This window comes from Carettochelys insculpta, chromosome 26 (assembly GCF_033958435.1).
Source record: "Carettochelys insculpta isolate YL-2023 chromosome 26, ASM3395843v1, whole genome shotgun sequence".
NCBI classification, from domain to species: Eukaryota; Metazoa; Chordata; order Testudines; family Carettochelyidae; genus Carettochelys; species Carettochelys insculpta.
Window position 1 is genome coordinate 15,762,338 of NC_134162.1, and position 22,289 is coordinate 15,784,626.

At 46.8% G+C, this 22,289-nt stretch overlaps 1 protein-coding gene across 15 annotated transcripts in view; it reads left to right on the top strand.

Annotated features, from left to right (window-relative positions):
• LRIG2 (leucine rich repeats and immunoglobulin like domains 2) overlaps window positions 1-22,289 on the top strand; it is a 161,566-nt gene that overhangs the window by 128,750 nt on the left and 10,527 nt on the right. For 6 of the 15 annotated variants that reach the window (XM_074977335.1, XM_074977336.1, XM_074977340.1 and 3 more), the window contains exons 23-27: window positions 9,533-9,636; window positions 10,170-10,424; window positions 15,212-15,357; window positions 16,822-17,016; window positions 19,651-22,266. The gene's annotated coding sequence lies outside the window, so the exon portion shown is untranslated. The remainder of the gene's footprint in view (window positions 1-9,532; window positions 9,637-10,169; window positions 10,425-15,211; window positions 15,358-16,821; window positions 17,017-19,650; window positions 22,267-22,289) is intronic. The other 9 variants (XM_074977343.1, XM_074977341.1, XM_074977342.1 and 6 more) reach the window with 7 other exon arrangements.

Genomic DNA, 22,289 nt, shown 5'->3' on the forward strand with positions numbered 1-22,289 from the left:
ATCGAATGGAGCAGGCAGTTTGCATTGGACAGAGCAGCATTTGTCCCTGGTGTGCTGTGTGCCCCCCATGGCATGGGGCACACTGCAGGCAGCAGAGCTTTCCAGGGGATGAGGTGGTGAAGTAACGTTGCTGACCAGTATCCCAAACCCCTCACCTCGCCAGAGATGTAGTGCAGGAAGCATCCTGTACAGAAGGGGCATGGAGAACTCAACAGTGTGGGGAGCTCTGATTGCTGTACAGTTAATTTCTTCAGCACACATAACCTTTCCTATCAGCTTCATGCTCTCCTGCATTTTATTATTTTATCTGCACCTCTGGCTACAAGATGACCACAGGTTTGGTCTGGTGCAGGCACATAGACGGGGATCTGGCACTTGAGCAGAGCTGGTTGCCTGGGTCAGGGAGGGCAGACTTCAGTGGTGCAGCTGGCCCAGCTTGTCCTGCCAGTAGTGAATTGGTATCCTGTGTGCACCATGGAGCAGTGGGCAGAGATGGAAGCAAGACTCCGTCCAGAGGCAGCATAGCCGTTGGAGTGGGAGCCGCTTTTCTCTGGCTGTGAGTCTTTGCTGCTGCTGCTCCTCCCGCCAGGCACACGAGCAAAACCTAAGCTTCCAGCTGGCACTAGGAAGGCCGTATGCGGCTACAGCCATTTGGCTGTTGGCGGCTGCTTTGTTTTCTCAGTGCTCGCAGAGCTGGCTTCAGGCTCAACCCTGGGCCTGTTCTCCTCAGAGAAAACCAGCAAAGCTGTACCAGCCGAGAGCGCTTTGGATCCACTCCCACAGAGCTGGCCAAGACACCCAGCAGGCTGGTCCCTTACCATGCGCTGTGCTGTGCCACACCAGATTGCGCTAGGAGCCTGCAGCTGCTGAACCTGGCCTGCTCCTCTGCTTTTGGACCAGCTCTTCTGCAGGCTATGTAACTTGTGACTGTCGCACTCCAGCACCTTCAGGGAGTATGCCATTATTACAGCAGCCATGGTGCTGCTGCCATCTTCAGGTGTGGTTATTGTAACATGATTTGGGGAGACATGTTCTTCCCTGCTGACATCAGTCTCTGCACACAGACCTGACACACCTTTTTCCTTTTGATATTTCTTCCACACCCACATGTGTGCACGCAGACGTGTGCATTTTCTGCAGGATTCACCCCTGTACACTCTTAACTTTAAATGTATTGGGCAGCTCTCCATTGCTGTGCTGCTTTGTCTGAGTTCTTACCTCTGGCCTTGTTCTGTAAAGCTTGGTTCCAAACAGCTTCTTATGAGATCTGCTATTGATAAGCTAGCTAGAAAGGAACCAGCTTCCAGGAGCCCGTTAGGGAAATGGGTTGTGTCAGTCATGTGCCCTGTCCATTGATTTTCATGGTACCAATGAGCTACTTGAATGGAGCTGCATTGCATTACACCACCTGGGGATCTTTAATGCCCATGACAGTACTTTTCATTCTGGACCATACATGTCCAGTTGTCATTAAGTCCTGCTCAGAGACATGGAGGTTTCTGGCTCTTCAGCATGCAGCCAGCGGGGCTATTCATGTCTTGTGAGTGTGTCTCCTGTCTGACGTAGCGAAAGCTCAGCTTCGGAAACGGAAAGACATGGCCTGCACTCAATTCTGATCAAGCTGCAGTGCAAAAATAGACCTTGGGGCATGGCAGTAGGCAGGAATGCCAAACCAACAGTCAGTACTGGCTTGGGACTACTAACCCCTTGCACGGATTAGTCAAGTGGCAGACTGGGAAAGCAGGAATGGGTGAAAGGTAAGGTCCCTTTAACTCCTAGTTACGCCCCAAGAACTTCTAGAGCACGGAGTTCCATTTCAAGTCGAGAGAACTTCTTGTCCTCAAATGCGACTTTTCCGATAGCTGTTGCAGGGGGCCATCCAGGCTGCCTGGATGTTTATTTCTTATGACCTTTTTTCCCCTCTGTTCAGCGTCTAATGGGAGCCAGAATTCACCACAAGCATTGGACTGGGAGCAGCTCCCTGCAGGGAGCCCTTGAGAAGAAGGGGCTCAGACATATTTAACACAGTGCTGTGGAAGGGCGATTACCGCATTGCACTGCAGCTGGCCTACACGAGCGCTTCCACTGTTGCCGCGGATGGGGAATTACCAGCCCCATTTTTTGCCAGGGCTCAGGCTTTAAAGGCACCCTGTGAACTTGGGTTGTGCTACCGTCTGGGGACTTCCCTGCCAGAGGTGACAGGACCTGAAAGGAGAGCGTGAGAGAGAGACCATGTCTCTGTGGTGGCTTGGTTCATTTGATAGCACTTTGTGTGAAGTCTGGAGGCTTAGCCCTTTCCACGTGGCAGGCAGCAGGCTCTTTCTCTGCCCCGCTCATCTGGTGGAGTTGACGACAGCGTTGCTTCTCTGTTCGGGCTTATTTGGCACTGGCGTCGGGGCTGGTGGCGATAGCCGTAGCCATAGTAGTGTGTGCTGTTCTGAGCCCATGTTAGCTAATGGCTTCTGTGGAGCCAGGCAAGGGGGCCTACAGATGGCACCAGTGGGCCTAGGACATCAATCCAAATGTTCCATGAGTGTCAGTTTAAAGGTGGGCATGGGATTTGTGCTCCTACCTCACTTAAGCCTTTTTGAAAATGACCTCTAGCCTTTCCCAGGGTCACTTGGAGACCATGACTCATGGAAAGCAGCCCTGCTTTAATTCTAATCTTACAAGGGCCTCGTCCCAGCACTCGGAGGTACACCCTCCCCCTCAATCTGTGCTGCTGTGCAACTTGAAAAAGGAAATTGATTTATTGCACATGGCAGTAGATGGAACAGGACAGGCATGAGGTGACCCTGCAGAGTGGGCAGCAGAGTTGAGCTGTAAGGACTGAGGTGTGTGGAGAGAGCTTATGGGGAGGGCCAGGACTGGGTAGCAGGAGGAGCTGCATGCGAGGACTGTGGAGCATTGGAAGAGCTGTGCAAGGGATGCTCCAGCGGCATCTGCAGGCACTGTTTGGCTCTAGCTCTCATCCTCAGCCTTATGCTTTCATTAGCAGTTATTTAAAAAAAACAAAAAAAAAAAAAAACGAAAAACCCAAGCCAACATTCCACCAATCAGCCAAGACTTACCCCAATGTAAGGCCAGTCCTGCCTTGCCAAAGGGGCAGCAGCAGGCTCAGGTGAATTATTTTTATATTTTCTCTGCCTGACAAGTTAAAATACCACTGGCATAACATGGGCTGCCTAGCTGTGCCTGGGAGTCCAATATGGCAGAGGGACAGTTCTGTATACTACCCTGGGATAGGGTACCAGACAACACCAAGAAAACCAGGAACATCCAGGGAAATGCTGCTGTGGGGCCTTTGCTGGAAGAGAATCCCTTGCTCTCCTCTGTGCGTTAGAATTGAACCAAAATGGAGGATTATTTATTTCCAGGAATCCGTTAAGTTAGTCAACCTTCTTCGTAGTCCAAATAGATCTGTCTGCCTCAGTGTATGTTTTTCTCCATCTTACTCTGTCCCAAACCCCAGATGCAGCCCCCAGAGATGGAATGAGGATGGCGGGAGCGCTACATTAGATGACGTGTATGGCAGATCACCAGCCGAGGCAAATTAGAAGAGCCAGCTTGTGATAGCTCCTAGCAAGCAGGGCAGGAAAAGTGGCTTGTTGCTCAGGACACAGTCACAAGGCTGGCGGGGCCCAATGGAGGCATGCAGCATCAGGGCAGGGAGACCGTTCTGTCTGTGATTAATTCTCAAGCAAGACAACAGTTCTCCTCTCTGCTGCCAAAAGGGCACAGGGCCTCATTTCTACCAGGCAGGCTGTAGTGTCTGTGCCAGAGCACCAGCCAGCCAGGCTGAGATGATGAATTAATTGGCTAATTATGTTAAAATGTTGAGCCCAGCTGATCCTGTCACAGGGGCAAGTGAAAGCTCATCCTTCTTAGACAGAGAAACTGGAACGTTGCTGCTCTCTGGCAGAGTTGCTTGGATAAAGGCACAGGGTCTGGGGAGGATGTTGTCAGGCTGGAGCGCTGAAGGTAATGGGGAACCTGCTCTGTGGGGTAGCAGCAAAGGGCTCAGTCCCAGTCTCTTGCAGGAATTTTCCATCTGCAGCTCCTGTGTGAGGTGCTGATTGATGATTTTAGGGGGAAAAGCCTTGGGCAGGTGCAGAATTCTGCCCCTGCTCTCCCCTGCCCCCACACACACTCTACATGGTCTCATTGGGCATGTCCTATGTGGGCTCAATCCTACAAGACACTAAGCACCTTAAGACCTCAGTGAGGGGTCTCAACACCTTTTGAGGAGACAGAGGTCTGCCCATGCTTTGCTAAAATGGGCCTGAACCAAAATTCCTGATCTCATTAGCACTTGGTCATGTTTAAGGGTGGCTTCAAACTTAATGACTTAGCCCCACCTGCATCAATGCTCAGTTACTGTAGCACACGAACAGACAAGAAGGTAGGTAGACAAGGCCACAGGCTGCTTTTGCAGCAGACAGTGAATGGAGCTGATCCGAAAATTTCTGTCAAAACAGAAAACTGAACAAAAAGAGATGATTTTGGGAACAGGGTATGGTGGGTGACAAAATTTAGTTTAGGAGAAGAATTGGAAAGAATGTCTATATCACTTCAGAATTTTTACACCTAATTGTTTTGATTTTTCAGCCTGTTTTGAAATGTTTGTTTACGAAATAAAAGCAGTGTTTAGTAATTATCAAAACAGATTGATTGGTCCAGAAGAAGACATTTTCTGGAACTTCATTTTGTCAAAGTTTTCAAAATCTGGGGGAGTTCATCTGAATTTAGGATTTTTTTTAAAAGCTTCACATATTTTTCACAGGGTGGAAAATCCACTTTGAACCAGCTTGAATGGTGAATAATATGGCAAACCTGTGTGAGTTCCGCCAAAGAGAGGAACACAAGAGCATCGGTCCCTCAGCCTTTCCCTCTTCCGCACCTGCCCTACTTTTGCAGAAACCTCCAAGTGCAGGGGCTGGCGAGGAAGTTGGTTATGGAGGGACACCTACTATTCTCTCCCTGCTGCTACTGGAGTCACCCATGATCAAAACTGAGCCCACAGATGGGTACATATATTAGACCATCACCAGGATGCCCAGTGGAAAACAGAAGAAGACACTAATGGAACAGCCTGTTAACTGCTTCCCAAGTCACTCCCACTTGACTGCCACTGTTCCCTAGCAGCAAACTCCCCAGGTCTGGACCTCTGAATGCTGAAAAAAACACCTTTCCAAGATGCTGAATTCTCTGCCATCCATCAGGGCATGAGAGAGACAGAGGAGTCACCAGCCTGAGTCCTAGGCAAGACTGGAGTGTGTTGGGCAGAAGATGATCCAAGGCTCTGAGTGCAATAGCCCTGCCTGAATGCGGTGAGGTTGTGTATGGGTGGAGAGTTTAGAGCTTGGTCTCTCACTGCCACTCACCTCTTCATCACTCATTTCACTGTTAAATCTACAAGTCCTCGTCATGGCTCTAACCCTAGTGCACTAAGGGCTGCACAGATGCCTAAACAAACAAAAAGGAGGCTCCTGCCACAGGGATGTATAATCGAAGCACCTACAGGGAAAATGTTCTTGGCAGACACACCTATACCAGTTATGCTTCCTTTTGCAGTTCTTTCTGCATGGGACCCACACCCACCCTGGCTTTGTGAATGCTGCTGGCATAGCATTTCCCCCCTTTGTAGGGGGGTGGCATCTGAAAGCGGATTCTCCCAGTGGTCCTGTCATAGACTTCACATGAGGCCTCCACACACATTTGTACTCGGTCTGCCTCCATTCATATGCATTATCCCTCCTCTTTCAGCAGAAATCAGGACATGAATCACCCCCATCAAACTGGAGAAATGTTAGCAGGTGCAGCTAAGATGCCATTTACATGTTTTTATTTCTGCAGCTACTTGCCATTAAAAGTCGGTAATTAAGGTAATTAGAGCAAAGAAATTTGCCTTCTAATCAGCCTTCATTTCAATAAGGTTTTTTAATTTACAGATAAAAGTTAACTTATTATTTAATCAATAACATTATATATATATATATATATATATATATATATATATATATATATATAATATAGACAACCCATTATGTCTGCCAGCCAAGTATTTATGAATCCAATTAATTGAAGGGATTTATAATATTATTTTTAATTCCTAACACTTAGGCTTGCTGAGGCAATGACAGTAGCGCTCTTAAAGGAGGCTAGGATCCTGTCGTCTGATGTGCCTAAATTGAGTCCTGTAGGAAACAGTTGCGCAGCCGTGCAATTGCCGAGTTCTGCAAACTCCATTGTTGGAGTCTCTCTGATAAGGTCTATGGGAAGATTCATTACAGGGCTGTAACTCGGTCAAGGTGTCTTGACAGGCTACCCCATGAGCACAACTAGTCTCCAACCTGTTCAAGAAGCTGGAGATCAGGTTTCTGGCTTTGGGAATGGATTTCTTATTGTCTCCAGGTTCAGAATCAGTGTCTCTGTGTGGCCCACACCAGCAGCAACCCCATCTCTGCCTCCAGATCATTGGGTTTGCTCCTTCTGGTGTCTACCTGGGATGACTAGGTTGCTTCACAGCCTTGTGGCTCTGTGTTCTTTTATCCAATGACACAAATGTTCCTTCTGGCACCAGCCTGAGGATTTCCCAAGCCACCATCAGTAGTGACCTGTTGGTCAAGTGTAGCCTTTCCCTGGGCCCTCATGCCCTGGCATCTTCATGGGGTGGACACCACTCCCAAACTGTAGCTCCCGTGGAGCTGCATCTTACTCACTCCCTTGGAGGAGCAGCATTTGGCCTACAGCACAGTATCCAGGAGAGCACTGCAGAGAACTACTGGACCATAGCAACAAAAGCAGAACAGTTTTCAGGCCATGACCTTTCAAGACTCCCCCAGATTTCTCCTAAAGCTCTTGTCTGTCCTGGCCATCAACTCCAGAAATGGACTTTTGCTGCAGCATAAGTTTTCTGTCTCAGTATCTCAGACTCAGAACTTTCTCATTGTAACAACAGAGAGGTGGCCGTGTTAGTCTGTATTCTAACAAAACAAGCAAACAGTCATGTATCACTTTAAAGATTAACAAACTAACTTATTAGGTGATGAGCTTTCATGGGGCAGACCCACTTCCTCAGATCTGGAGATATCATAACAGATAATCTTCGAGAGCGATTTATTTGCCTGGCAGGGGATTTCTGGCTCAGCCCCTGGAATCAAGGCAAGGTGAGAGATGGCTGTGATGTAGGCCCTTTCCATTGGATGCAGGAAGTCGTGTGTCCATTCTTATTTGCCCATCTGTGAATACGTGCCACCCTCAAGGTCTCTTGGGAGTTAACTGCGCTTTGTTTTCCTGTTTCACACACATACACTGACATCATAAACAGTCACACAGAGAGCATGACAAATCTGCTTCTCGTGCCATCCAGGCGACATAGGAATGAACGCTCTTATGTCACCCAACTCTGCTTAGTGGCTTTCTCCATCAGAGAGAGGAATGTCTCACTTCACTGAAAAATGCAGGCCCCTCTCCCCAAACCCAGCCCCTTGTTTTCACAATGCTTCAAATTCATCGAAGAGCACGAAGATGCATGTGCAGCACTTCTGCCTCCCAGAAGGCAACTTGGTGCTTGTGACCTAATGGAACTAGCATCCGCTCAAAGTGGAGTGACGAGACTTCCTAAGCTGCTTACAGAGGAAATATTTTGGCTCTTCCTCAAAAGCTCTCTGCAAATCCAAGGTCGTTCTGAAAGTCTCCACGTTAATAAACACCTGCGCATTAGCCATGGAAGTTTTATTCTTTGCTAAAAAGGCCTGAATTATGCAGCAATGGAATACATTGGCTAGTGGTGCATAAAGATCACCCACACTGGCTAGCACAAAGGAGTGTCGCATGAAGCGGCGCTTTAGCTTGGTATGTTCTGCTTTTGTGGATCTGAGTCAGGCTGGCAGCAGGTGGCACACAAACTGTTCTTGCTGGGTAGTTGCCTCCTGTTCCCAGCTCGCCAGTAAGTGCTGGATGGGTTGTGTGCATGTCTCAGTCTTGTATTCCACTGGCACTGGGTGCTAATAAGCTTTGGCTATTTGTGTCTCTAAGGTGCTGAATATTTCAGAGATTGCCAGAGTCTGTATCTGTAGAATACCCATCATTGTACTTTATGGGGGCTGTTATACCTTATCCCCAGCCCAAGAGAAGAGTTATACTCCAGAAATGGAAGAACTTTAAGAGGACACTGTCAGAGTGTGTGTTCCCCAAGTTTTTAAACCCCTTTCATTTCATTTCATCACTGCATGCAAGAGCTCCATAGAGGCCAGCTTGAACTTGAGAATGTTCATTACCTAAACAGTTCCCATCTGGCAGTGCATGCTGGCTTATTTACATGAGGGAGCTGCTACCAGCATGGAGTTTTAAATTCTGTTTTTAAAGGCCCTCTTCCTTCTGCAAGTCTGGCACAAAGAGGATGTTGGCTATTGTTAGACAAAGTGCAGAGTTTTTTACTGAACTGTTTTTTACATAATTACTTAACTATTACATCCCTAGAGGTCTTGTGACCTGTCTGATTTATTTCCTAAAGTGGTTAGTTGGCCCAAGAGCAACCTGGACCTGCTGTCTTAGGTTGTATGTAACATCCAAGGACATGAGAAGCTGGTGATAGACAAGACAGATAAGAAGAACAAAAGGAAGGATAATGGTCCCCATTGCATCAGTGGAGAACTGAGGCCCAGGAAGATTAATCTCCGATTAAAAGAATTTTTCAGTGAAGAAGAGAAGTAAAAGGAAAGGTGGGGGAATATTGCTGCTGCTGCTGCCCAGCTTGCCCTTCGCAGCCATCACTGCTGTCTTTTGGTTGGCATGAGGTATAGGAGAGAGCTATAAATAAGCAACAGCAAAGCATAGTTTCTGCATAGTTTTATTTTCTTTCAGTGCTACTGTGATATATGAGCCATCTCATGCAGATCTCTTCCAAAGCAGCTGTAATAAATCATAAATATTTATGGGCATTTAATCATGAAGCAGCCATAGAGCAGAGGAAATAATATTCAGCCCAGTTGTGATGCACTCTGCATACTTCCCAGGAGTAGCCAGAGAGCAGCCCCCTCATGTTCCTCGCTCTGAGCTCCCGGCACCTAATCCTTCTGTGCTGCCTAGAGAAGGCAAGTGGGGAAAAGACTGGAGTGAGAGACTGCCAGACCCAGAGTAAACATGAGCCAGGTGAGAGGAGAGGCCTGGCACTGCAGTTGTCAGCTGGGGCATCATAGCCCTGGACAAGCCTGGGGATAGTCACTGGCTCAGCTGAGGAGCATCCACTGCTGCAAGCTAAGTCCTTAGTCCTTCCAAGCAATCCCAGAATTCAGAGCAGATGCAGCTGAATTTTTCACCACCTGTGTTAAAGGAGCCAAAGATCTAAAAAGTAGATGGTGCGTTTGGCATGGGAGCCTGGTAAGTCACGAGCTCCTGGCAGCCAGGCAGCTCTGGGGCAACGATTGCGATGCTGCAGCCGGATCACAGTTTGGTTTGGTGTTTGCACATTTTCAGGCCTGGGTATCTGTGTGCTGCAAGGTATGAATCTGGCTCTCCTGTGTCCCAGGTGAGTGACCCAACCAGCTCTGACGGCAGCCCCAGGGTTCCCATTGTCTGATGCCTGAGTACGGAAGGCCCTCTGGGTGGACTCATAAGCCAAGGCTTCCTCTGGTGAGTCCGTTACAGTGTCACCCTGAGGCAGTCTGTCATCTCAGTCTGTGACCATAGCAGCCCCAGAAAGAGAGGAGGAGGAGGGGCAATGCAGTGCTGAGCTGTCGTGCAAGTGAACAGGAGGGAGTAACATTTTAGCAGATCAGTGCACTCAGCTGGCACTGAATGACAACCACGGCGCATTAGAGGCTGATACTGAAAATTCATGAATCTCTGATGCAGGATCCTGGGCCACTGGCCTGGAATTGGGATGCAGGCTGTGCCTTGTGGCATATTTCTCAGGGTTCAGTTACAGTAGCAGGTTGTAACTTTTTAAATTGTAGCCACACAAGGTTAGTTTATCTGAATGTGTTGGGGGGAATTTTAGGTGTACAACAGAGATCCGTGTGGACTCTGAGCACTCTTTCCCTTGCTGGCTGTGACAGTATCCTCATGAGGATGATGTACAGCTCATTCTGTGTAGGCTCTGCACCTTCCAGTTGAGCCAAAGAGCTCCACAATTTAAAGCTCACTGTGGTTTTCTTGTTCCCCAGTGTCAAGTTCTAGTCAGGAGCAAGGGACAGGTGACGTGGCATAGTTGAGAGAGAAAAAAAAGTTGTCCATGCACAAGGAGTGTCAGTGAAAACTATTAACATGCTATGCAGCTACAAGAATATGCCCAAGATCCAGGCGACACAGATGCAACATCATCCGAGCACAGGGTAATGGGCAACGGTGCTTTGGTTCTTATTCAGTTTGTCAGCATCTCCTCAGAGGGGACCTTATTGAGCAGATGGTGTTCTGAGCAGGTGAGCAATGGTCCATGAACTGGACTTTCCTTTGCATGAGGGTACATTTTGCAATAGAACTCTAATGCCTTTTTGCTTCCTGGTACTATACCTTTAAATTTCCGAGGACTCTGGCAGCCACGTTATGTTGAATTTGATGCTGTCTTCTGAAGATTTCCGGTGTAGGTTGTATCAGAAACATCCGAGGTCCAAATCCTAGGTGACCATGAAAATATGTTTCAAGTCACAGGACCTTGTTGCTTTCCTCCCTGATAAGCCATTCCACTTCTCCTTGTCCTTTGCCCACCATTCTTCTGCTTTTGGCTTGATATGACGACTTGACATCTTTGCTGTTCCTCCTTGAAGTGCTGGGCTGAGGCCTGAGTGCATGCAGTCCCACTAACTGCCAGCATCTAAGTAGCATTCTCACCTCCCTGCCCCTTGCAGGAATGTAAAGGCCATTCCTCTCATCCCAGTCTTTGCATGTATAGGAGTTTCCAGGAACTGGACGTCCTCTCTAGGCTAAATTAGAGGTATATAGTGCTGCAAATGCTCCTTCATTCTGACAGCACTTCCAACTTACCTTCTGCCTCTCCTTCTCCACCTTTATCTCTCTCCATATGATCACCAGCAAAGGTTATTAACATTGAATGGGACCTCACTGAGAACAACGTCCTTATATGGGGAGAGTCAAAATCGGAGCGATTCTTGGGGTGAGGTAGTCCAAAGCTGTTTCTCAATAGCATGTGCCAATAGAGGGCAGTTTGTAGGGGCCTGGGAAATTGTTTGCATGTACATGTCTGGTGTCCTGTTCGGACCCCAACTAAGTGAATGTGAAATAAGTTTCTGAAAAGCCCTGTTTATGAATAGGAAGGCAGTATATGGAGGTAATTATTCCAGCTGGGTTGTTTTTTTTTGTTTTTGTTTCTGTTTTTGTTTTTTTTTTTAAATCCCAACTTGAGGGAAACAAGGTTTTTCGTCTTTTTCCCCCCCCCCCCTTGATTATTACCAAAATGCCTGAAAAGATGAGATGTTAATGCATCACAAGAGAAGTTCTGAGAACCCTAAACACCCTGACCGAGATGCTGCTCTTAAATGAGTGTCCAGGATTAGGCTCTGAAAGTGCTAATCCATCCTTGCATGTGAGCACCCAGCAAATTCCACTCACTTGGGTGCTAAGCACTTAAACAGGCTTTTGTTTAGGTGCCTATGGATGGATGGACTCTTGGAGCTGGGTTTTCAGAGGTGCTCAGCATGAGCCTCCCTCCCTCCAATGACTCTGACAGAAGCCAGAGCATGCTCTGCAGTTGTGACATAAGGGCTGAACTGGTAGTACAGTATCTGTGCCTGAACCTTCTGGCTGGCTGTGTCACTGCAAGCCAAGCTGGGCAGTATTCGGCCTTAGTGTTCACTTAATGTGATTGGTCAATTAATTGGATCTAGATTTGTTAGAAGGGACTAACGAACTTGTAATGGCTTTAACTAAACAGTTTTGATTAACCAAGAAACTTCCATTGGGAAGCTTAAGGTAGCAACTTCTACAGGATTCTGGGGAGATTCGTGCAATTTAGGATGTGGGGAAAAGGCTTGCAGCAAAGTTGCAGTCTGCTGCACTCCACGCTAGGCTGGTCCTTCTCCAGCAACACTGGAACAACCGTCATTCGTTCCAAAAGCTGCGTGGACACTTCGGGTTTTGGCACCATGCTCACAGGTCCATGGTTAAGGCTTCAGGCTGCAGCTGAGACTAAAACCTTGGAATAAATGGGAACAATTGCAGGTCTTCTGAAATAAAGATGGCCACCACCCTGTCTCAGCCCAAAGGGCTCACTACAGCCATGGCTCCAGAGAAACTCTGTGGTGTAGAAAGAGAGGACATCTGAACACTGTCCATGCTGCTTTGTTTGGTCATGCAGAGGTGCGGGAGAGTTTGGGGGTTGCTTGCAGGAACTTTTCATCTTCACACACGCTTTATTTTACATGGCATCTCCAGCTCTGGAGACATGGCTGAGTACTGATTATACATCAGTTACAGAGGGCAGCTGGGCTGCATACTTTTTCCTCACCTGTGGAAAATTGGCCACGAAGCCACATTGTGAACGGGCTGAAATCTCTTGGTTGAAAGAGCAATGGAGCAGGTGCTGTCAGAGACTGGCACAGCTAAGAACCTTACTTGTACTAGCGTCTCCAATAATGTTTTTCCTTTTTGTTTTCATTTTGTGCCTGACTAAAAAGCATTCTCTCTTTTTGCTTCAAACACCAGTTACAGTGAATGAATCTTCCCTCCAGACTGCTTGGCATTTGGCCACCCTGCCATCAGCATTCTATGCACCTTTGTGAGCTAGGTCTGAGCTGACCAGCTATTTCCTTCAAGCACTGTTCCCTTCCCAGCACAGCTCTGCTAGCATACCTGGCTGTTCTCTACCCTGACGAGAGGCATGCGCCACACTCCTCTGGTTGGTTGGTTGGGGCAGAGCTAGGAAATGAGCTGTGTCCCCCCGGGCCTTATAAGGTGCCTGAGGTAACATGGAGAGAGAACAGCAAGGATGGCCCATAGCTGGAGAGCTGGCTGGAGAACGGAGACAGGTGAGGCCCTGTCACATGGAGTCAGGCATCCAGGAAGTCAGTTCTGGGGCTCTTGGTTCAGAACGCAGACCACAAACTGCTCCTTTTGTGGAAGGGACTGGTGATAGGGCCTACAAGGGCCAGGGGGCTGGGCAGCAGCCCAGAAAGAGCCACAAATGGAGACAGAGAAGAGAGAAGAATTAGTCTGAGTATTTGTGCTGGACATTTTAAGTACCTTTGGAAGGGGATTAATCTTTAAATCTGTATGTGACTTGACCAAAGAGCCTGGCTTGGAGGACCCAGGCAGAGGCAGACAGTCTTCCGGATGTGCAGGAGCTAAGGGAGCCTACAATGTAATGGTTACACTTTGGCACCTGGAGGCAATCAAATGGTGGGTGTCCTTCTAACATGCCTTCATAAGGGAGGTGGTCAGGATAGGTATTCAGTTCTACAGGCTCACATTGTAAGTGCAGCTGGCTTGCTTCTTCGAAGCCAGACCAACACCTTCCCCTAAAACAAAACCTCCACTCCCTGATGGGCTGTTATGTTCTGGTCCTGCGTTCTTTCTCCTACTTGGGAGTTACTGCTTTCATTTAAAAATGCACCATTCAGCTGACTCTCAGAACCTGATTGGTGGCATCAGGCAGCATTTGACATGACTCAGCTGTTAAATACATTTAGCTGCCAAAAATAATTGGGCAGCCCACGTTTTGATCAGCGTAATACCAGCCTAATGAATTTATATACCCATTTGTTATGGGCGACTTCAGCTTCTACTGTAAATATCAAATTAAGTTCATTGTACAGTCTCTAGCACATGAAGCAGTAACTTAATAAATACGTAAGAATGCTGACAGATCTCTGGCTGTCCATTCTCTTCCACCTACCTTTGCCTGCACATTAGAAAGCAACAGTCTCATGACTTGTGGGAATGGGAGGGGGCAGGAGGGAGGGAGTGCTGTCAGCACTTGGAAGGAACATACAGAAACCTACAATATCCAACTGGGAAATGCCCTGCAACTTCTCTCCTGTAAGTCCTGGATAGTCTGCCTGTACCCACAAAGCAGTGTGGATTGTTTTCTAAGGCCTATTGTTTGTTCGTTTACTTCTAACAAACTCAGTACATCTGCAGATGTTTAAAGCAATAAATATAGCTCATTACCAATGTCATATTAAACAGTCTCTGGAACTGAAATAGCTCAGTATTAGCAGTATCCTTGTTATGCTGTCTTCCCATGGGTAATGCCTGAGTAAACAGGCCGGTCTCTCACCCTCTTTGAAAGCCAGTCAGTTTGGGCTCTGATGGACTAAGAGCAAGAAACAAGTTCTGGAGTCAAGGGCCCTGTGCTGTACCACGTGGTCCCATATGTTGAAAGCTGTGGGCTGTCAGAGAAGATGCTTCCGCTGTCCCACTGGTATGTGGTGGGAGAGAGGTGGTTCCCTGATCAGTGAGGATATGAACTACATATGGGGGTGTATAAATAAAAAAAGAACGTCTTGAAATGAAATGCAGACTGCTATTGACTTGAGGAGTTCCATGGAAATGTCGTTAATAACTAATGTGGAAAATCTGAATCCCTATAAATGTCCTATGGGGAAAAGAGCATCTTCTCCAGAAACTAGACAGTTGGTCCCTCCTCTGACTGGTCTCTGCAGCGACCTGTTTGTTGTTGTTTTTCATGTTAGTCACTGAAATACTACCTACAGCACCCATACAGAACTGTGCATGCGAGTTAACCTCATTAAATCCTAATGGATTAGTCAGCTGTTCCTCCACTAATGAGCTGCTAGGAAAGGTCTAAGGCTCAAAGTTATGTGGCTTGGAAAGTGATTTTCTAATTCACAAACTTCAAAGGAATTTTGAAATCCTACAAGGTAAGGGAGACAGCCTGACATTAATCCACTGGAGTGCTCCTTAATGGCCTGTTTAACTTTTGTCTTGATAGGTCTTTAAGCAGCTAAGCATGAAAGCTGTCTTCAAATAAGCACTGGCTTGAAATTACCTCCTAGCACCACGGCCTCCAAAAACAGTTCAGCTAAGCTCCCTCCCATGTGGGTGTCATCTTTTAAAGGGGCAGCTGTAACAGCAGGGCCTGCAAAGTGCTGAACGTTAAATCTAAGGTGTAGGAAATACTTAGTGCATTGCAGGAAGGTGCTCAGCTCTGTTGGATGAGAAGACCCTCTAAAACAACAGCTTATTCCCATCCTCCAGCTGAAGTATTTGCTATTTCTTTTATTTTTTCCAGCTTTTGCTATGACATCCCACCTTATCCAAGCAGTTCCTTTCAGCCTGACCCGCAGGCTTGTGATGCAGAGCAGCAAGCAGGATTTTAACACTTTGTTTTCAGCAAGGTTGGCTGCAGCACAGTTGGCAGCTCTACAGTATAAAAAGGTGTGTAAATATGTAAGTGTGTTGCTTATGTCCTTTGCATGAACCAGTGTTTGAGTAATGCCAAGAAGAGTACATCTCAGTAGCATAGCCATAACCATCAGTATGGGCTCATCTACCAGAGGATCTGACATATAATTGCCAGCCAGGCTTGGTGGTGACGTTTAAGCTGTGCAGGTAACGGATTTGTCAGTTAGTTGGCAGCTTTTAAAAGTTAGTGAGAGTCTTTTTGTGTTGGACCATAAATGGGTCACCAAAGCTTTTCAAAATCACTTTGGGTCAAGTTAAACTTTCAGTTTTTTGAAGTTTTTTAAAAATGAAAGTTTGAAACAAAGTACAGGTTGCACCTCCCAAACTGGGGTCCCCTGGTTCAGCAACATCCGTGTTCCAGCTGTACTATGGGTGTTAATGGGCAGAGAGCCCAGGGGTGGGAGGCTATTAGGAGGAAGGCTGATGCCTGGGAGCCCTTCCAGGTGGAAGCCCAGCAACAAGAGGCCCCAGCAGGGCTTGTGTCCCCAGGGCCAGTGCCCCTGGGGCTGGGGCTGCGTCAGCAATCGGGCCGGGGGTAGTGCTGGCAGCCTGACTGGACCCAGCATTGGGGCTGGGCATACACTGGTTAGCCCGGTTAGAGCAGGCATCTCTGGGGCCAGTGCTGGAGCTGATGCTAGTGTCCCTGGGGCTGGGGACGTATTGGCAGCCTGGCTGTGGTTGGAGCTGGTATTCTCAGGGCCAGGGCTGTGCCTGGGGGCCTAGCCACATCCAGGGTTAGGGCCAGAGTCTGGGGCATGGCAGAGGTGAGGGAGCTGCTGGGGCAGGAGGTGTGTGGATTTCAGTTAGGGGGTTCCAGCGGAGAGGACACAGCCAGTGAGAAGGGCCAAAGGAAGGGGACCTTCCTACATCTAGCAAATTCCCTTATTTGGGACCTGTCAGATCCCAATAGTGTTGGAGGAGGGAGGTGCAAGCTGTAATTTCAAACTGAAAAATAAAAATGTTTTGAAAGTGTCAAAATTAAACATTGAGATTTTGGATTGCTCTTGAAATGAGCCATTCAGCAAAACCAATGTGAATTTGCAAAATGTGTTGCCAAATCTGCCTTTTTCTTCTGTTTGTTTAAATATAAATGAATGGAGATATATATCTTGTAGAACTGAAAAGGGACCTCAGGAGGTCATTGAATCCAGTCTCCTGCCCTCTTGGCAGGCCCAAGCACCATCCCTGACAGATTTTATTTTTCTAAATGTATTTGCCCCAGGCCCCTAAATGGACCTCTTGAGGACTGAGCTTACAACCCTGGGTTTAATAGGCCAGTGCTCAAACCATTGAGCTATCCCTCCTCCCGTTTGCTTGTTTGTTTGTTCATTCAAAATAAGTTACAGAAGTGTTGTTGCCCCTAACTGTCAAGTTCCCAGTCTGTAGCAGCCATATTGCCTGGAATAGAATTAACAAAGTATTGCAACTTCCATTCAGATTTTGGGAAAGCACAAGACGACCCGTGCAGGAGCAAATGAAGATACCACTGTTTCACCATTGAAGGTTACTGTCCCATTCACTGACGTTTTACTCTGCTGCTGCTGAATGAAGAACTCATTGTTCATTCCAAGCAATCGCGTTCCAGAATGGCTGCCATGCCCTAAGCCAAAGGAAGATGCAGTTCAGATGCAGGTGAGTGATCATTCTGTGCAGTTCATAAAGGTGCTGGGAAACTTTAGAATGAAAAGCAGTGTTTCCTTTCCATTTCAAAGCATCTGAAAATGACACAGGGTTGAATCAGGATTTGAAAGTGTCCAGAAAGGCACTGAGGTCCAAGGTAGAATCATCAGCACGTGAGCAGTTTTTAGTACCCGCTACAGAGCGTGTGAATGGGAATTCCTGTGCCGTGTTCAATAAGCAAAACAAAAAAAAATCCAGTCCAGTAGCACTTTAAAGAGTCTTTAAAGTGCTACTGGACTTCTTTTTTGATTTGATAGTATATAGACTAGCATGGCTCTCTCTCTGTTACTCTTCAATAAGCAAAGGTTCTCCAAGCAGTCAGTGCTGCTATAGGCAATGGCTTTGGTATATTATCACCTTTTGATGATAAGACTGCAGTTTAATGATTTATTGGTACCTGGAAAGGAGGGCAGTATGACAGTCTGTGATTGGCAAAAGTACTTGATGCTGAATTGCTCATCCAGGGGCCATGCTGGTCAGAGGTGGCTGTCGATCAGATGTACTGTAGTTGCATGTTCTGGACCATTGACAGATGCAACAGAAAAGCCAGGTGATGGCAGACCTCAGAACCATCCTTGCTGTGTTCTGAAAGGAAAAACAGATTGTCCTTATCCTGGAGAACTGTGGAATGGCGTGTATTGCTTATGCCCCATCACCATTTGACATAACTAGAATGGTGCAGCTATCCTCTTCACAACATATTTCCCCTGGAGGAGGGGAAAATGTTGCAAGTGCCTTTTTAAAGCAAAAGGAAGGGAAAATGGGTTGCGAGATAAGGTGATGGGGCAGGGATGTGTATGGAGTGTGCGCTCTTGTGTAGTGAACTGAAATGCTGCATGGATTCAGACCAAGGCAGAGTATTCTTGTGACAAAGCCAACTTCCCTGCAAAAGGCTGGTGTCTGCTGCAGGAGTTGGCACTGAGCTGTGAGAAAGTGGAGGTGGCTGATGTCACTGGCGTTTGTTCATTGGAGCTGTAGGCTGTCCTGTGGAATTACTGCTGAGTTTAAAAACTTTTTGCAAAATCAGGGAGGGTTGGTAGGCTGAGGTACCTGAGATACAGTTCACACAGCTAGAGGTGACTGACTGAAAACCATTTTACCTCTCAGGCCCATGCTATTAAAGCAAGGTATGCATGGGTGGTAGGGGCAGCTGCTCATTCCATGGTCCTAGGGTTTCAATTAAGGCCAGGCTATATCTTGTAGCTGGCAGGTTAGGCAGGTGCTTCACCATTGCCACATGCACCCATTTGCAGCCCTGGCTGATGGTGAAGGATAGGAAGAGTTGATGGTCTAAGTGCAGGACTGATGCATGCATCCTAGCATGCTCCCTGATTCACTGGATCGCCTGGGGCAAGGTGCTTCACCTCTCTGCACCTCAGCTGCAAAATGGGGGTATTGAAACCTGCTTACCCAAGGTCACCCAACACTACAGAGGTGCAGCCAGGTGAACAGGAATGATCTGGCACCTGTCAGCCCTGCCATATTTCTGTGCCTGGCCTGCCTATGCCAGCAAAGTGGTTTTGAAGCATCTCAGGACCCCCCTTCTCTTCTTCAGTGCAGGTGAACACTCGCCAAGGTCCTGCAGGACATGGTGTCAGTCCCTCTTCCACAGAACACTGTGTAGTTTTAGCTTGCAAAAGATGTGGAGTATCCATGGGGAGGCAGTGGTCCATATTCTCTATGTATCACAGAGACCAGCTCTGCATGGAGGGGTGTTCACGCATTTCCTGCCTCAAGAGAATCGAGGTGCAAGGGCAGAAATTGCTCCATGGACCCACTGGGATTTTTTCCTGCAGAGCAGGGCCATAGGGTGGGACAGAGACTGCTGTAACAGTATCCATGGGTAGTGTGTTGGAAGATATTCCTTCCTCTTCCTGAGCATTATGAACTCCTGGTTTTGTTGTCTTGGTGTGAGGGGTGGAATTTAATTCTATGCACAGGAAGGCAGTTGGTCTAGTGAACAGGGGGCTTGGGTCTCATGGGCCCTTGAATCTCTTCCCAATTCCACCAATGACCTTGGGTGTGACCCTGCGCAAGTCCCTTCCTCTCTCACTGCTTCTGTTTGGTTTGTTTATTTAAACTAAAATCTCCTCAGGGCTGACGCTGTTTCTCCCTCTCTGTGTAGCGCTAACACTGTGGGGACTGGTCTCTTCTGGGTGCTGCTGCAGTACAACTAAACAATGCTATTAATAACTATATGGTAACTATGCACTAACATCTGAACTAAATGTATTGCACTTGGACAGCACAAAATATTTAAAAACATAAGCATCACAATCCCCCCTGTGAGGTGCAGAGATAATTTCTATTCTTATGGTATGTACTGGGAGGCAGAAAGAGGGATTTACTATTGTGGTAGTACTATTAATATAGTGCCAGAAACATGCTTGGTAATTTAACCTTCAGAGATCCCTGCCTCAGTGGTTCACAGTGAAAACAGTCCAAATCTACATAAATGATGGGTGAAATTACTTGTTTGCAAACTCCTCAACCTAGTCAGTGGTGGAGCTGGGAATAGAATTTAGAAGTCTTGACTCTAATCATTGGACTGTTCATCTTTCACTGTTTAATTTCTACTTGTACTAGAAGCTAATGAGCTCCTGGAAGGGAGAGGCTTCCATCAACTTCATGCCTGACCAGAACCAGAAAGGACAGATGATTACTGCTTTATGCTCTAAATTGGGTGAATCCCACCTCTGCATCCTAGAGACAACAGAGTTTCCTTTCAGGAGGCATCAGCCCAAATATAGAAGAAGGCTGAAGTACCCTGGTAATGAACATCAGAAGTATGTTAGGGTAATGGAAAAATTAAGGAGCAGAAGTTAGTAAGTTAGGTTAAATAATTTATTATGTGGTAGGTTAAGAGGTGGGTCTACCCCACAGAAAGTCATCACCTAATAACTTATTTTGTTAGTCTTTAAAATACAGTGTGACTGCTCTTTTGTTTTGTGTTGAAAATCTGTTAGTAATAAAAGCACAGAGAACCAAGATGACATGAATATTTGATATAAGGACATCCTTTATGGTATACTGCCACCTCATTGCTTGTTTGTCTGGAAGGTCAAAGCAGTGACAGTGTGCCAGGAGGAGGCACTACATGGGGAGCCTTCTCCCCATTTGGGCACTTTTTTAAAAAAAATAAGCCCTCTTTTCTTAGCAGCCTGAGACACAGTTTACAAAGAATCTTTACAAGCATGTGTTGCTCTAGGAATATTCTGATCATCTTCAAACTGTGAGTGTCCTTATTTCTCTTACTGGGGCTATTTTAATGCATGGACAGGTAAAGTGCCCTGTGCTGACGCCTGGCATCACTCCATCTTTATTTTGAGGACGAAGTGGTGCACAGGCCTTGTGCTGGCCCTCTTCCATGGCTAGTTTGAAGTCCCTGAGAATTTAACTTGTGCTTGAGAGGAGCCCCATACAGCACAGTGGGATGTAAGTATCCCAACTTTGGCTTTAAGATTTTTTTGTTTTGATTTGGTCCCCCCTCGCCCCCCACCCCATCACCTTTATTTCACAGCTCTGATTTTAGCAAGCTCCCATTTCTTACAAAAGGAGGAATTACTCTGAGGAGCTTATTTTTTCCAGAATAGAAAATTTTGAATAGGTTAAACATGTTCATGTTAAATAAGAAGGCAAAAGTTTAGGAGCCAAATCCCATCCTTCTAGCCCCATTGTATGTCTGGGTTCAGGGTGACATGAATGCAGGTCGATTCTGGGAGCCAGCCAAGGACTCTGTTCCATAAAGAGATGGCCATTATTGGTGTGTGCAGCAACTTGGTACAGGTCTATCACCTTGACACAATGGGAAATTAGGATTTCGCAGTCTCCTGAGGCATTGATGTTGGAAGAGCAGCTCCTCTGCTACATTGCGGACAGGGAAGGGGATATCTTCATTACTCAGGCTAGCTGCTTGTATTCAGTGCTGGGAATTAAAATTGCTCCCTAGTGCACATCACCTGCCTGTCAGCCTCCCAGGAGGGGTTAATTTTGTCTTTGCAACACAAGCTGATCAGCCTTGCTCAACAGCTCATCTCTTTGCTCCACAGCCTTGCAAAGTTGTCATGTTGCTTTCCTGCCCTTTGCAGTGATCACTGATATCTGTCCAGTAGATGTATTTTGAGTGAGAAAGTAACAAACTGCAAGGCTGCCTCATCCCAACTGAAATGCTCAATGAGATCCTCATGTGTCCAGGTACAGCTGTTTGATTCGGATGCCTGGTTTGTTCTCCATCTTTGTTCAAGTTGTTTATTTATAACACAGGTGTGTCTCTCTCTGTTCCTGTGCACCACATACAATACTTTCTCTCCAGGGTTATCTCCACAAAAGGATTACAGCATTTCTGCCATCTGGTGAAACACTGACAGTTCTTAAGTCTTAGCATGCAGAATGCATCCAATCAGCTTATCAGTTCTCACTTGCAGGGTGAGCTTGAGGTGCTGATTCCAAACGTGCTTTTGGTAAATGGGAATTGTTCTTTAAGTACTCCGTCTGTTCATTTCTGGCCTGCTTGAGCTTATGTACAACTAGACTTGCCTAGACTGGTAATGCCTTATTACATCACCACAAGGTATGTGATGGGACTGTGAAAGCAGGTAGAAAGAATTAGGTTACTTTGGTGTTTGGAGGTTCATATAATAAATTCCATCTTTAATGGCACAAGATCTTTCCATCAATTATAATTAAAGACCATACCAAAAAGTATGTATCCTTCTGCCTCTGGGAATTCAGGGTTAAAAATCACCTGGCCCCATTGCAAATATGTAACCCTAGTGGCCACAGCTCAGCCCAAATGCCTAAGGCTTGCGGAAACGTTACTAAAATCATGAAAATGGCATTGCTCGTTCAGCATCTAACTGGGACCTAGAGGGTAGTAAAGATGAATGGGAAGCAAGATGTCTGAGATGAAGTACTGTAAAGGATGCAGCAGGGAGTTTTAGTGAGGAGAGGCTGGGAAGCTGGATGGCAGCTGTCACTGGAAGCCCAACACATAGTGGAGACAAGGCCTTGCCTCCACTGTATGTTGGATCGATGCAGCAGTGATCGCTCTGCTGGCTGATTTATTATCTACTTCAGATGGTATAAATCAATCTCCGAGCTCACTCCCATCAACACTGGTACTCAGCCAAGATGAGAAGAGCAGACAGCATTAACAGGAGAGAAGCCTCTGTTGACCTCACTACATGCAAGACACCACAATAGGTAAGTCAACTTCAACTATGCAA